The sequence below is a fragment of the Sparus aurata genome, chromosome 15, assembly GCF_900880675.1.
Source record: "Sparus aurata chromosome 15, fSpaAur1.1, whole genome shotgun sequence".
Lineage (NCBI taxonomy): Eukaryota > Metazoa > Chordata > Actinopteri > Spariformes > Sparidae > Sparus > Sparus aurata.
This window is the reverse complement of record NC_044201.1, coordinates 21,860,051-21,876,906: the sequence shown is the minus strand read 5'-3', so window position 1 is coordinate 21,876,906 and position 16,856 is coordinate 21,860,051. Positions and strand designations below refer to the sequence as shown.

Genomic DNA, 16,856 nt, shown 5'->3' with positions numbered 1-16,856 from the left:
TGTCATGATTTACAGCTGAACCCTGTTTGCAATTGAGTTGGTTCTTTGCTTCTATGTAGACACTGTATGTTCTCCTCTAGCATCACTTCTTGACGCACCCCACATAGTGCAGTCGTATAAAGGGTGAGGACAGTACAAATCAGGTTGGGGTGGTTGGATTGGTCATACACCGGACTTTCCCTCTGGAGACTGTGGTTCATGCCCTGTTTATGACCATGAGTCAAGAGGGACTTGTGTTTAATTTGTGTTACGTCGGTACCAGTAAATTAAAGGAACTTAGGGCAGGATTTGTGAAAAAATAAACATTCATTATAAGTATTTTAATGCTAATGGGTGATGAAGCGTTCAAAACCAAAAAGAATGAGCCCACACACATATCTCCCCATTGCCTTGAACAGGCTGTGTGCTGCATGATGTACTGCTATTCGGGGTCCGAATTTCCCGCGCAGCCCTGCGGACGTGACGTTATTTGACGCTGAATGCGCGTCCTCGACGGCTTGGAGACCGGAAGAAGACAAGCGCGGTGGACCGGAAATACTGTTTGTGTTGTTATGGACTCTGCTACGGCCGGAAAACGACCCACCACCACACAAAGTCCACTAAAAAGTAATACGAAGAAGAAAACGAAGGTTTTTATCAGTAGCAAGTCGTGAGTCTAAAAGAAGTTATGACTAAAGCCGGGCTGGCACGCGAATATACATTGGATATGCCTTCAACTCATGGAGGCAGCTTCAGCTTGAACTGGGACTGAAAACGGATGCTGACATGGCTAATTTCCTCGTAACCAGGTAAGAATACATTACAGGTCATTTTTAGAGCTTGATTTGAAAATCTTATGAGATCACCGAGGACTCAGAGTGAGCTAAAGTGCAAAGTAGTGTCAGCTTCTAACGTAGCGTTAGTGGCTAACGTAGCGCTAGCCGCTAACGTTGCGCTAGCCGCTAACATGTAACTTAGTCCACTGCTTATTATTGTTACAGGCAAACATTGCATGGCCATAGTTGTTCTGACCAAAGAGAAAAGACACCAAGGTAGCAAAGTCACAGCCAGCTTGCTGACTGAGACTCTAACTTTTTAAAATATTGCTGTTTTCCAGCTATCAGAAGAAGCAGACTCCTGAAGCTGCTACTCGGGGAAGTAAGGAGATGAGAGCATCAACACCCAGCAAGCGAATAGCTGCTAAACTCTCTCATCGATTATCACCAATTGAACCAGTGTCTGAGGGGTTAGTATGTTTTCACTTTCTAAGTTTTGGTCATTAGGAATTTCAATCTTTTCAGAATATAGACAAAACATTGTAAAATATTATAATATAACATAATAATTACCAGATTTGATTATGGAGCATTGGTATGTGTTCTAACGCTACTGTTCTCTTCTCTCCATAAAGGCCTCAGCTACATGATCCAGAGACGTGAGCAAGAAAAGAGAGAAGACAAGACCGTCTTGTTTACCACACATTTATTTTATTATAAACATGTAAAAAAATACAAAATAAAACTTTGTACATACTGCAAATTTGAAAAATACTGTAAACTTTGAAAATAAATATAAAAATATATGATGTACATAAATAGTTTTTATTTTTGGATGAAAGTGGAATCTTTGGCTAAGAAATGTTTTTTTTTTTTTTGGTATTGTGGTCACAGGGACACAAAACAGGAGAAAATATCAGTCAGGCACCCTAAATGGAGCTTCTTTGTAACCTGTGTAGTTTGCAAAGGGGTCAGGGAAGTTTAACCAGATACGAAGAACACAGCAGCTCGGTATCGGCCTTCAGTTCCCTCTTCTCTGATGCCCATCCTGCCAGATCTTAAATCGCCGGTAGGAAGCAAACCGAAACTCTCGGTTATCGCTGCCCATATCTTGGCTGTCCTCGAGAGCAAAGGTGTTTTTCCACGTCATCCTAACCAGACGCAGTGTACCCTCATCCAGGCAGTACATCTCCATGTGTGCCACTCCTTCCAGAGTCAATTCCAAATCCTGAAACAAAAAACATTGAGAACAATACTAATAAGAATAACTTTAGTAATCCTCAAAGTGATGTTTTGATTTTATTTGATGTTATTTTTATTCTGATTCAACTTAGTATAATACCAGTTATGACATAATGACATTTGTGTTTTCCTTGTATTTACTTTGTTATGGCGCAGTGCTATTCATACCATTTATATTGTCTTATAATGGAAATGATTTCACAAATGATCTCACTGGCACTGGCACATAACGTGGCTTGAGATACTGAATCATATATTGCTGTTACATGATAATGACTGCACACTAATGTCAGCTTGTTAGCAAGCTTTATCCAATGTTATAAATATTAGCTATGTTGGTAATTACCACAGTCAGAAATTAGCTGCAGCCATAAGCCAAACGCTCGTCAAACACCATAACATTGTTAGCAGTCACATTAGCTTCAATCACAAAGCAATGGTTATCGCTAGCTTGTTATTCACCGTGGCTGGTGAAATTTGAACTTTAGTAACCATTTGGCCAGTGTAAGGTAAGCATTCTTTACATTACAACTGTCGTTTTGCTGAATTGATGCGCTAATGTTGTCAAAGAAACATACTAAAGCTGCACTAAGATAAACACTTAGTTTACTTACTTCGTGTCTTGACATCATGCTGTTCGCTGATGTAGGCTACCAAGGTAGTTCCACGGAGGTATGCGAGGAAGTCTTGCAGTAAACGGTCGCGTGACCAGTGAGCAAACAAATAACCGTGTCACAGCATCAGCTGCACTGATGTGAAGAGTTCATGCGCGCTCCCGCGCCGGCTTGGCTGATGGCTGCAGTTACCCAAACGGCCGTCGTGTCGCTATTGAGTCTTATTTCGTGATCCTGCCCTAACGTATGTAAAAAAGTCATATCACTTAATGTAGTTATTTTAATCCAAACTATGAACTTTTCCATAACCTAACCAAGCATCAGTCCAAAAGTCATCACGTCATAATATGTGAACTGATTAACCAATGAGACAAAGGTGTGCATAAAAAAATGGAAACAGACAAAGGGGGGAAGTGAAACCTCACACATGAGGACATAAACTACAAAATAAAACAGGAATTTACCAACAGCAAACCCCAAACCATGAAACAGAGGAGAAGGTGGTTTGAAGCTCAAATACTGACCAAGCTGAAGTATTTGATTAGTTTAAAGTAAAACTGCTGCGTAAAAGACAACAGTATGTGACATGCTAACATTAGCAGTCAGCTGTAATAACAGCTGAGAGACTGAGTTAAAAGTTTTTGCTCACAAATTACAGCTGAGCTGAGCTGAGCTGACCCGAGTGGGGTCATGTTGAGAGGAAGCAGACGAGCCACAGTTAAGATGATAAACCCTCTGATTCAGATAACGATCTACTCTTCGCTTTGATCCCACCGTAAGGTCAAATCATCGACAGATGGGAAAAAAACTTGTCATCCTTCGGCTGACCCTCCTTCAGATGAACTCCATCTGATTAAAACGTCCTCATGTTCTCTTACACAGCTCTCCATAAATAGACACAAGAATAAGAATAAACCTGCATCTCTCCCGGCTCTGAATGGGTTAAACAAGTGGGTGAGTCAAGTTGAAAGTGCAGGTGGATGTGAACTGTGAGAAGAAAGTGTGTGACTAGACTGCCCTGTTCCTTCCTGTCATCTCTCGCTGCACACTGCTGCATTTGGCCTTTTGAAGCAGATGCTTTGAATCCAGAGCCATACTGTCACAGCTTATCTCCACCTCAAGAGGTGTTTATGTGCACAAGCGCGTGTGTGTGTGTGTGTGTGTGTGTGTGTGTGTGTGCGCGCGCATATGAGGGACTGTGGGCATGCATCAGTGAGTGAACATGCAGATGCACATGTATGCTGTCCGCCTGTTGGAATGCATGTTTATGTGTAGCCGCTCTTACATTCACCTGCTGTGCAGACATGTGCATTTATTCATATTTATTCATGCATAAAAGTGTGAGTGCGTCGCCTTTTTGAATGCATGTCTGAATAACTTCCGTATGCACCTTTTTGTGTGCAGGTGGGTCGTTGCACGTGTCAAAAACATCACCCACGGGCCGGAGAGGAATGTATCAAGTCATCCAGTCACGTCTCCTTCTGCGCCTTTATCTTCGTTTTGAGCTCAAGTATGATGGATAAATTGTTGCAATCATCTCCCTTTATGTTTGCACAGCAGACCATTTCTGATTGCGACTTACTACCTGGAAGCCGTAGCGTGTGCGTGAGGATTTAATTATATGTATATGTCATCCGGATTTCCCAAATGGGCTCGAAGGTGCAACAGCAAGAGGCAGATTAATAGTGCAATAAAAATAGATTTACCTCCACTGATGTTGTAGGTGTTCCTCAGTAGATGAGAATCTGCCATACGTGCACGTGTGTTCCTGTAATACTTTATAAAGAGCAGATGCCACGTAACAATACTTTGACGAGGAAAATTCACCACAGTGGGAGGATTTGTGTCTTTTGCAGGTTTATTCTGGGTTATTGTTTAGACAGAAGGCGAATTAAGGTAAAATGTCAAGGTCGCCTTCCGCTTTAGTGTTGGCTGAGGGAGTGGGGTCAGAAAATAGGATTTGACTGTAAAATAAAAAAAGTTTGGCCTCCATGAAGAAGGAAAATAACCATGTTCACGCAGAGGGACTGTTGGTAGTGAGTGGGTAGGTGGGTGTTCTGAACATTTTTCAATCCATACGTTCCAACGGACGTGTCGCCCTCTGTGGATTTATATGGCATTTACGTTGAGTTTATGCATAATGCAGCATGAAGTGTGGAGATTCATGCGCCACATTGCACACGGAGCACTTGTATGTGTCAGGAGGATAAAACACAATTAGTAGTTTATTGAAAAGGCCATGACAGTGCTCGGCGATACACCAAGGGGGGAGTTGTGGGTGTGTATTTGATGGCTGAGGTATTTCAGGCTACAATCAAATCAGTTAAGAGGTGAGCAACAGTCATTTCTCTTCCACCGTCAAGATGCTCCTCTTACATCCAGACGTTTTCTTTTTTTCTCTCTGGTTTGTCACATAGGATTGAAATTGCTCAGACTCTTGTCTTCAGGTCACCTTGTTGAACTCACACGAGGTCAAAATTGTCTCACAGTTCCAGCGCTCTTTGTCTCTGTCTCCCCCCTAAGGCGAGTCATTATGCCCATTTTGTCGCCTGTCGTCTCTATTGTGCTGCCGTTGTAGAGTCCCAGTAGCAAATTGCTTTAAAAACACCAAAGAAATAGGACAGAAGGGGAGGGAGTCTGTGACCCGAACGTGCTCCGTTCAGGGTTGTAACGCCGCACAGGGTTATTATTAACATCATCATCACTCCTGGTCAGAAACGAGAGCTTCAAAAAGCAACAACACGAGAGCGGTGCCGAGGGAAAAATATCTGCGACGGGAAAAAAAAAGCAGTGGAGGCTCTGCAGAGTATGTGTGTGTCTATGTGTGACCATATTCACTCAGCAGGGCGCAGTACAGCGACTCCGGAACAGTTTGACAGGTTGTTTGTGAGATGACGTCTGTTTTTTGTTTTTTTCCAGGGACAGTCAGGTCTTGTAGTCGCTGACTGGTCTCAGAGGAGCAGCAGAATGGTGTGGGATGTTAAAGGTCATTGTGCCGGTGCAACTGTAGCTTTTTTTTTTTTCCGTTTTTTTCTTTTTTTACACAGACTGTGTGCAACACTGCTGCAAGGAAGACCTATCATTACCAGGCATGGCGCCAGGATTTTAATTTCGTCTGGGTTCTTTTTAATTATATAACTTAATTCTGTTTGCCTCCCCGTGTTGGTTTCCAACTGGCAGTCTAAAGCAGAAATGACTGATGTCATGCAGTGAAAGCTGACTAGCGTGACTGGTTGATTATGACACTTAAGCACTTAAAATTAATTAATGCCGATATAGATTATTATTTACCAACAACAGAGTATAGAAGTAGCTCAAGTCATGCAAACATATTGTATCCTATCTTATTATTTTGCTGTTAGTTGTGTAGACCAGTCGACCACACCTGTTCTTTATCATTTTTAAACAAAAACCATCTTGTTTGGCCGATCTGACTGGATTATCAGTTTGTTTAAGTTGATTGCGGGGAGACAGAGAGAGAAACTGTCTGCTGGGTGAGCTAGTTAGACAACAAAAACCTAGCCCAAGTGCAGCTGGTGCCGACTGGGAATGTCACTAGCGTTACAGGAACTCTGTCAAACACAAAAGTAACAGAGAAAAACATTTTGACCTGATAATGGTGCAAACTTAAAAAGTCAGAGGAGCATCATCATTACCTAGGAAATATGGGTGTTTACGAAAGATTTGATGGTAATGTGTCCAAAAATAGTTGAGACGTTTCAGTCTGGCAGGCCAACAGATCGATGTCACCATTTAAAGAATGAAGTTGCTGCGCAGCTAAACATAATACATCAGTTCAAAGGTGCATAAGCCGTTTCACTAATCATGCTCTCCACTAAATGTATCAGTGCAAAATTGTGTTTATCAAAAATGCACACAGCCACAGAAACACTGCATGTCAAATTATCTGGTGTTATATTTTAATGAGCTTCATGTCTTCTGCAGTCTTCTTCCCGATGTTAGACTCTGCAGGCCTGCTTTTATGTGTTGATGAGCTTCATTACTTCACAGTTTCACTTGTATTCCAGGAGAGTCGTCTCTCATAAGTTTCTGCCCTCTGATCTCCAGCTCGACTCTGTTTTTTTGCTTTTAATTTGACATTTCAAAAGATCTCACAACACATTCACATGCAGCCGTTCGCTGCATAACTCGGAAAACAGAAAGCGGCCCCGGACTGCCTTTTTGTTCATGATTTGCAACCTTGAAAATACAGTTTATGACATGTTTACTCAGGTCAGGACATTTGTCAGGACGGTCCTGTATGTCTGATGCCATCATGTGAATTCTTACCACACACCAGTGTTGAATGAATACTGAACAACTTCTGAAATATTTACTGAGGATCTCTAAACCGCAGTCTGCAAGGCTGCAGGTCAAATCCGACGAGATTTATTTATCTGGGCTCAAAATTATATTGATGATCTTTGTGCCATAATTGAACAAAACAAATGACTTTAAATTTAATAGTTTACAAGTGTTTTTAATTAATTTCCCCTTTATTCATTTCTGCTGCAGACATTTGTGTAATTGAATTAGCAAAAGCAAATTCTCATATTGAAATGCACCATCGTGCCGTTCTTATTTACATAATTAAAACAACAAACACAGCCCCCATCTGATCTTCCTGTTGATACATCAGGAAGCTGCTACAAATGTTCAATTAGTCCGGTTATTTTGTCCAAATAGACAAGGGGCGTTCGAGGAAGCCTATCCAAAGCTAAGTACTCACTCAGCTCCGAGGTCAAATAAGCCGCGAGACACGACATACCTGCAAATTAACCGGAAGAGGCGGGGTGGATCATCAGGTTGTCTGGTGTAGTGAGTCTCAACCAGGGGTACTGGTACTTCTTTAGCTATAAGGGGAGACCTGGAAGGATGCTGGGATGCAGTAGCATATCTAATAAAAAAAAAAAAAACATTTTTGAACACCTGGTAAACTGCAAAACATCTATAGTGTTAACCTTAAAATAGACTAAAAATAAAAAATAAAAATAGACTTTCTGTGCTAACCCAAATGCAAGACACCAAGACAGATGGATGAAAGAACAAAAGGCAGCTTCAATAATGAATGTAAGTTGAAGTCCCAAAAAAAAAAAAAAAAAATCAAAGGCAGACAACAAAAACTGACAAAAATAGACTGGGGCAATCCAGAAAATAAGAGAAAAACAAAACCAAACGAAACAGGCCAATAAACCCGGACGGAGCTCGGGGAACACGGGCAGGGCAGCAAAGAAAAACACGAGGAGGAAACAAAACAGATGTACTGACGAGGCAAGAGGGAAAGACACAGACAGGTAAGTGTAAAAAGGGACAGGTGGAACTAGTAAAGTAAGTGTCCACAAGATCCACTGTTTTCACGCCCCTCCATTCACTGTCCCAGCTGTGCTGTGCATTCTGGAGGCGGCGCGCTGTGTTCCAAGATTGCACAAACTTGAACTTGAGCGGCATTTGTCCAATCGGGCGTGTTTGAAGGGGCACTTGAGCTCATTTCACAGTGCCTCATAGTGGAGGGTGCTTCGGACAAAAAAAAGTTTGGAACGGCTGAGACGAATCGATCAGTAAATCAATGAGCTGAATCTCGAGTGTTGATCCTCGGAGGCCCCCGATCCACGACGGGCAGAAAAGCATATCCTGTTCCTCCGTAGTGTCTGTAAATGCTCTCTGCGTAGGAGCTCAGCATCAGTCACACGTCGCTCGTTTCGCTCTTCTCCCAGCGGGTGGGGTGCGGGTCCCGAGGGGGGGGGGGGGTTCTGATTTCATCACCATCAACGCACAACCATCCACATCTCCACTCGCTCGACTTGGCGCACACAGGCCCCGAGTTTTTGTTTTTTAAAGGAAAAGAAGAAGATAAATGGAGAGAATCAAACATATCTCCTTTTGTCCCACTTGCCATGTCTCCTGTTGATTTAAACGAAATTCGAACTGAGCTGCCGAGTTATATTTAGTCATGAGTTGTGCTGAGATCCTATCAGTATCAGCACTCATCCCTACAAGCTTTTTTAATACAGATTCTGGCTCCACTGTAAGATTCCTGCCTGGGGATTGCTTTCTAGATTTAGTGTGGCCCTCACCTAATCTTCTCCTCTACGCCGCTGGACTGTTTCTTCCCATCTCATCATTCTCGCTCTATTTCTCTTCATCTCCGTCTTCCTGTCTGTCGATCTCTCTGTTTTCGCTGACTCTCTCTTGTTTTTGTGTGTGTGTGTGTGTGTGTGTGTGTGTGTGTGTGTGTGTGTGTGTGTGTGTGTGTGTGTGTGTGTGTGTGTGTGTGTGTGTCTCTCAGAAGCAGCCAGCGGAGGAGGAGTGTGGCAGGACGGTATGATTATTCATCCCGGGCATTTTTTTTTTTTTTTTTCCACTTACTCACTCACCTACTCTGCCCACGGGCCAGTTCGCCTCTGTGTGATTAAATTCATCAACACCCTCCCCTTCCTTCTCTACACACACACACACACACACACACAGAGACACACAATCCCCCTCGGAGAGAGCGAGAGAGGGATCTCCGATGGCAACTCTGTTAGAAATAGCTTCACACACAGAAACTTCAGTGTGAGGCTACACTCTGCACATTTGGACACATTCCCTCACCGTTTCCTCTGCACGAGCAGAACTTGTAGCTCTGAGCTTTGACCACAAACATCACTTGAATTCGCCGCTTGCAATTTTTTGGGGGGGCTTATTATGCACACTTGCAGGCTGCGTCCCCCAATAGGCCATTACAAACCAAATTGATATTATGCAAATACAGACAGAAAATTAGTGCATGGGATGAGAGCTGTACTTTTGGGATGGTCCAAGGCTGCCAGCAGTATGAATTAATTGTGTCCTGGCATGCGGGCCCGGAGGAAACAAGAGCAGGAGGGGGTTTTCATCCCTCTCGGTGTGGCCTGGAGCTCTGCTGGAGTTTTAGATCTGGTGATTAGGCTGTGAGGTCGAGCTACTCAGCGGAAATCTCCTCTGAATTCTGAGGAAGCGCTGAAGGCATGTTATTCTCTGCATCAGAAGAGGAAGAAAGGAAAAAAAAAAAAAAAAAAGGCCTTTTTTTTTTTGTTAGATGCAGGCTCAGATAAAACTGGCCAGTACACAAAAGATGATAGGACTTCAATGCCCTTTGATTCGACTCCAGTTTCAGGGCAGAGAACTCAGTTTTTATTTATTTATTTATTTAAATTGTGTGAACTTTGTATTTAGCACCTTGCATGTCTCACCATGCCATCACTATTCAATACTGCATGTGGAAATAATGTGTCCTATCTAAAAAAAAAAAAGACTATGAATACAATTCTAGTACACGTATAACCAGGCACACCGGAGTACTCAGATTTGTACTATCACTTGCGATCCACATAAAAATAACTGGCTGAAATGCAAATTCCTCAGAGATTCATCCTGCGGGGGGGGGGGGGGGATGCCTAAGGCTGTATTTCCACCTAAGGCGCTGCATTATTCACGAGATAGTCTGCAGTGGGTTTTGGTGAACGGCATGAAAACAGACGCCTCTCCCTGATACACAATGTATAAATCTGACATGATACACTCAACCTATTTTCTCAGCCGTTTCTATCAAAAAAAAACACACCCAGTGTTTTCTCAGGCACTGAGGCAGTAAACGATACACATATCGCATTCAATGCGATGCTTGCTCTTCAATGTATAGAACAGCAGAGCCCTTTGTGTGGTAAGAGAAAATATGCATTGCTCCTTTCAACCAGATTACGCTGAAAGGAAAACTAAAAGGACATCTTTTCATAAATTATACTCGTCTCATTTCTCTCGTTTCTTTCATCGGCACGGCAGCTTGTAGATCGAGATGATGAATTGACCGTCCAAGCAATTGCTTTATGAAGGAGAGACAGTGTGTACTGATAGGAGACCAAATTAAAAGACCTATAGCCATTATACACACCAAACCCAACAGCATGCTCTTTGGTCGCCTGTCGCTGAAACGGTCAAGGAAATGCCAGGTGATAGAGTGGGAAGGAAGGAAGGAATTCCAAAACGCGACGAAATGCAAAGTGAATAAAGTTTAAATACATGACCTGATCGGCGAACATCTCTACCTGAGTCATATAGATTTTCATCTGCAAATGTCGTACTGTTGTGTTCCACGTTCCAAGTCATATAAAAGTACGGACTCTGACAAGTAGTCATCATTTCACGGCTTCCTGGCTGATTAGCGACTGAGAAGAGAGGTAGAGTAGAGGGTAGAGGTTTGCGTCTGATGATTTCTTTTACTTTCTGAAACTGACAATCCAGCGTGAATGCCCACTTCACCACTGAACTGGTGTGTGAAGGTAAGTAGTCAGTCAGCTGGGTTTGAACTTCTCTCCACACCGCCATTCTTCCGACAGCTAGAAGAGTCCGACACCATGCATGCCCTCAAGGGAAAACCAAGTGTGCATCATTACCCTCACTTTTGGCCATCTCACCCGTCTCCATGATGGTAAAATTTGTAGGGGTTTTTTTTTTCCCTTTCATTCTCACACTTGGTTGACCCCACCAAATTCTTGGTTTCAAATGGAGCTTGGCCTCATACTTCTGGGTCAAGGGGTGACTCCGACCAACAGAATCTACACCGGAGGTCAACTTGTAGCTGACCTGCCACTCATCAAAAGATGAGCTCAACATCGTTTCCTAGCGATGCCTACAACAACTGTGAGCGATGGATTGCTTCTGTCTTCCAGTAGACATTGTGTGTGAGTGAAGAAGTAACACAGCAGCAAGTTGATAAAAAGCTATTTTTCTTTTCCTACAATAAACACATAAACACAACAAAACCATTTACTCAGCAAAACCTTCCGCTCAGCGGGACACCAGTCTCTATCGCAGGGAATGATAGAATGTAAACACAGCAGACTCGCATCCTGTAATGACGACACGAGGACCACCCCGCTGTCAGCCTGTCATCACTCGTCTAAGACTTCAGGTGATCTGATGCTTGAACTGTAAAGGATCACTTTCAAAATCTGTGGTGGGAATCCATTTTAACCCCTCAATAAATCCTGCCTCAGTCAACAAATTGATTGTGGGATGAAGAACAAGTTGTCAGCAGTTTAGATAATCAATCATTGAAGCCATTGATGCAGCATTAATAGAAACAAGACAGCTGCTGCCTTCAAGCTCCCCGATGTCTTAGTCAAAATAATTGTTTGGATTTTGGGCTGCCGGTCGAACAATCAAAGCATTTTTTATTATTTTTTTTTTACATCTTATTGTCAAAACCAGTGATACCATAACATGGAATATGTTCTATACTGCAGCTGGCAAGAAAATTATAATATATATAAATTTATATTATACAACAATTTTTCTGGGTCTTTTTTACAGTTATTACCGTGAACATGGTGCACACCATCTGTGCTGCATTTTTGCTCATCACTCCCTGTCATGTCCTTGACAACAGAATATAGATTTCTAACAAAAGAAGGTCATCAATAGAAGGGTAACACGTCTGCCATTACAGCCAATTCACCACTTACCAGTACATTGCCACTGTCTAAGTGTTGCTGAGAGCTGTCTGTCATTACCGCCATCCAGGAGGTTGAGACGCATCCAGGAATCATCTCTCACTTTGTTTAAGATTGCGATTGTTTTGTGTTAATTTCTCAGATAATAAAACATGGATCTGGATGAACAAAATCCGGCTTGTTTGGGTGTCTTTGGTGGTTGACTTTGAGTGAGCGCAATTTGAGGCTAATCCAAACAAAAATACGGATCTAGCAAATTTTGGATTTGATATTGGATTTGGCTTGATTTGTCACCCTGGAGGAGATAAGTTGGACCTGAATGGAGGAGAGAGCGGGCAGCACGGTTGATGTTTGATTCAGGATGAACGGCAAGGCAAGAAACGCAACAGGAACACCTGGAACAGGAAGACACAACAGGTGACCGGTCAAAGACTGGACTTAAATACAAACTAAACTAACGAGGGAAAGAGGCGCAGGTGCAGAAACACTGGTGAGCATAATGAGTGGAAAAAACAATAGGAACAAGGGAGAAGGCTGGAAAAACACTGGGAGATGGAGTGCAGGTGTAGAGGGAAACAGCCGGCTGGTGAGGATCACAAGAAAACAGGAGGGAAACATAACACTGGACGAAAGACACCACAAAAAACCTATAAAACACAAAACACTAACAACGCTACAAACAAAACTCACTACATCATAACAATGGTATGTCTTGAAAACTTGAGCTGTAGAAGCTGAGGAGGTGTTACTTGAAAGCTGCTTTAATGACGCAGATCTGTTCATTCTTTTGCGATCCAACCTTCTGATTTATTAACGTTATAAAGCCCCGAACAACTTAAGTGAGATAACTTATTTTTCTACATGCACACGATGATGAATTGCACTGAGGTTCCGTAAATTGTAACAAAACACTGTGGTGGGAAGGTTTAATTAGGATATATACAACCCTAACTGCCCTTGATGATGCCCCAACCGGCCTCCAGATTCAGAATAAGTTATTAAAAAAAAGTTGAAAATATTATAAGATTGTATTATTATAACCTTAAAGCCAGCATGTTGCACCATGGATTATGTATTTCTCTACACCCACTTTGCATGTCTCTAACATCGTCACATCCGTCTCCAGGCATGACAACAAACATGCCACCGCGACACCAAGATGAGATGCTCCTAATCTACCGTTTCCTCAGCGGTGCCGCTCCTGCAACAGTTCCTCTGAAGTGCCTCCAGCACGGCAGTTAAGTCCTGCGCTGGGAATTCCTTAATTGCATCACTTGGCAATCACGACACACTCCGATCCCCTCGGGAAGACGGGCGTTTCTTTCCGTTAGTGTCAATCAAATTTGCGGAGCTTACCCTCCGTCAACTGTCACTCGTGATTAAACACCTCGAGTAATGAGAGACACAGATACAGAGGAGCTTGCTGGGTTTAACAGGAGAGCTGTAACGGTTTTCAATAGGATCCGTAATTATTTTTGCTGCCTTCTTCATCTGTATGTACACAGTCAGCTGGTATACTGTGAGTGAAGTGATCCACCAGTCGAATCTCGGGCATGATTGATGTCAAAGCATTGTAGTGAGTCCTCCGTTGACTTGCACAAGGTTGAGTTGAATTTTCGTATTTTTCTACAATTAATATTTTAGTAGTGTTTGTCCATTCTGTCCTGAACTGCCAGAGTGTATGAATGCGCTGTATAAGGATGTTAGCCTTCTAAAATTAACTAGATCTTTGTTATACTTCGTTGTGTCTTTATATCCCACGTATTTCGAGCAATGCTCAAACCCACAGAAAAGTGCAGGTCTCTTCAAGGTAATGGTGCATTTTAGTCGTCTTAACTTCCATGAGTGACCGGCTGTATGTGACTAAACATAACATGAATAAAACTTTAAAACAAGGTAGTCTTGTCAGATATATTTTCATCGGCAGCGGTGGTTGTGTAATAATAAAGGCACAACTCCCCTGATCCCACACTACTTGAGTGTTTTTATGCCTCTGCACCGGCGACAGCTGTGGCCGGAGGCATTGTGTTTTTAGTTTGTCTGTCCGTTCATCTAGTGGACACAATATCTCACGATCACCTTGAGGGACTTTTTTCAAAGTTGGCACAATAGTCTACCTGGACTCAAGGATGAACCGATTAGATTTTAGAGGTGAAAAGTCAATTTCACTGTGAATTCCCACTCCTGTGAACACTTTCTTCAACTTTGGAAGAAATGTCCATTGCTCATCCTCGAGTCCAATTGATAATAATTGAGTTTCGAAAGGTCCAGGTCAGTGTGACCTCACAAAACACATTTTTGGTGGTGGCATACAACAGCGATGTGTTTATTCTAGTCACGTTTTGCTTTGATGAGAGACACCTTCGTGACAGAAACTATAAACTTGTAGGTGTGGAAATGTGCACCACTACAATTTCATTTGCTGATTAAGATCACATGTGATGACCGAGAGTCCAGATCAGCCACCAAATGAACCTTGACGTGAGACTGTTTCATCAGCTGTTGTTTCTAAGGTCTAGAATAAAGTTTGAAGCTCGGCCACTGAAATAAGTCTCAAAATTAACATAAGTAACTTATTTGCACTGTGCAAAGTGAGAAAAAAGTGAGAAAGTATAACATGTTGTATTTCCGTCCAAAAACTGAAACAAAAATTTGCATTAAACTCAGATATTTTAATAAAGTATACATTATAACGGAGTTGGTGAGTGAGAACGGGCGACAAGACATCAGACGATTGTTTCTGACTCGGTAATAATTTACATGGTACAACTTCCAAATGAAACTGTCGTCTCCCTGGGAAGTCAATTCAAAATAATGAGTGTCTCTCACATTCGGAAGCACCCAATCTCCCCCTGCCATTCTTAAATTTGCCAACTCCAGCATCTGTCCTCCCATGCACTCATCTGTCTTCACCCACTTACAGCAGCTGTTGCTAGGTAACAGTTCACGCCCGCATGTGCATATTAAGTTTTATATCAAAACAATATTCAGTGTGCAATGAATCGGCTATTAAATTAAGGGTCATAGAATAGTCCCGGTGATGCGCAAGTCACTCTCGCCGGTTCAGTAATTAGATTACCAAAAATTAAACCATAATGCATGACAGTAAGTAGAGTAATATAATCAGTATAATGTGTTATTTAGTAATCAGTTAGTCACGTTGAGCCTCGATCTTCAGGCTCAGTGGTCTCGCTTTCTTCTTACATGACCCAGAAACCCATGGCTGAACCGCTCACAGTAAATATTCAGCTTTGTAACCACAACCTACAGGGGATTCCTAATTAGGTAAGGAAACGGCACAACACTGCGAGTAGAAGACGGGATGAGAAGGAGGATACTGGAGGAAGTGTGGAGGAGGGCGCTGATTGGGGTACGAATAGAGAGGAAGCAAATAACAGGAGAGAGGAGGGAAGATGGAGGGAGAAACAGCGGAAGATGACAGGAAGACTGGGGACTTATCAATTAATTATACTGCAATGGCAACGAGGGATGGTCGTAGGAATAGCATGCAGCGAAGGAGTAATATGAGGAGGAGTAGACTGAGAGAAACCAGGAGCGTATGAAGATGTGCTCATAAAAAGAGCAACATTTCAAACTGGACTGAGGGGAGTGATGGAGGGGAATCAGAACCCACACAGAGGCCTCTTAAACATGATCCGGGCAGGCAGCAGGGCAGCCTTCCAGCCACCTTGTGCCTACATACCTGCCTGTCAACCTGCCAGCTCTGCATATCCCACGGATGATGTTCCAGAGGGGCCGGCTCCGTGCCGACACATTCCGACACAGAGGCCCTTTGAGTAGGCATGAGACGGCGGTTATGTGGCCAGGGACCAGTCTGGGTCAGCCAGCACTGCCAAGCTAAGACGTGCCCAGACTTTTACCACAAAGCCCCTCAGGCCCAACACTCGATGAGCCCAGCGATTGCTGTGCCGCTTTCACTTTGGGAGCTCGGGATCTGAGAGTGAGAGCGTGGCGGAGGAGCCTCGGTGCCTCGGAATGAGAAGTAAAACAAACAGACGCTTTAGCAGAGGACACGGCTGGCTGCCTCTACATCTTGCTAGCCCCTGATGTGTATTCAACTTCGGCTGCATCCGAGTACCTGAACAACACACTCAATCCACACTCTCAAGTCATCCTAAAGTAAAACGTATTTTAAAAATGAAGCTGAAATTAGGGTGTTTCTAGGGGTTTTCCTCCGTTTGTACTTATTTGCAATTCACACAGGCGTAGGCCTTCTCCGAATCATACTTGCAAATGATGCATGGGAGTATTGGTAAGTGGGTTCACGGGGACGTTGGGAGGTAAGCTAGAAACCACCTTCGCCAACCGAATCAAAACCAATGTTTTCGGGGAATAACCCGCTGAGAAAAGCATTGCGAGTGAGCTTAGTCGATCTGCAGTGGCGGTGCGGTTACAGTAACAGATAAAGATGTGCAACATTTTGACAGCATGAGTTTCTGTAAGATAGCACGTTGGAGAAGAGAAACCAGCATGAAACACCTTCAGGATAAATACATAGAGCTAAAATCCTACTCTATTTCACTGGAGAATATATCCCCCTCTTTTGTGGCTGTTTTTTGGATCAATGGTGCAGGTTGGTTTTGACACTGGTGGGGACCTCCAACAGCCCTCCACCCTCCAAGGGCAGTTTATTTTCATTAATTTTCAAAAGCCTCTGACAGGCTATATAACAACACTGACTACCTGTCGCTTTCAGAATGTATTTCAAGATTTTATCAAAAACTTGCAAAGCCATGAGGAGCTTTATCCCC

General features: G+C 43.0%; 1 long non-coding RNA gene across 1 annotated transcript; it reads left to right on the top strand.

Annotated features, from left to right (window-relative positions):
- Nucleotides 1-319: 319 nt before the first annotated feature.
- On the top strand, nt 320-1,449 carry LOC115596977 (uncharacterized). The gene is made up of 3 exons (XR_003986987.1): nt 320-788; nt 1,097-1,225; nt 1,391-1,449. It is a non-coding gene; the product is annotated as an uncharacterized LOC115596977 (long non-coding RNA).
- Nucleotides 1,450-16,856: the final 15,407 nt, after the last annotated feature.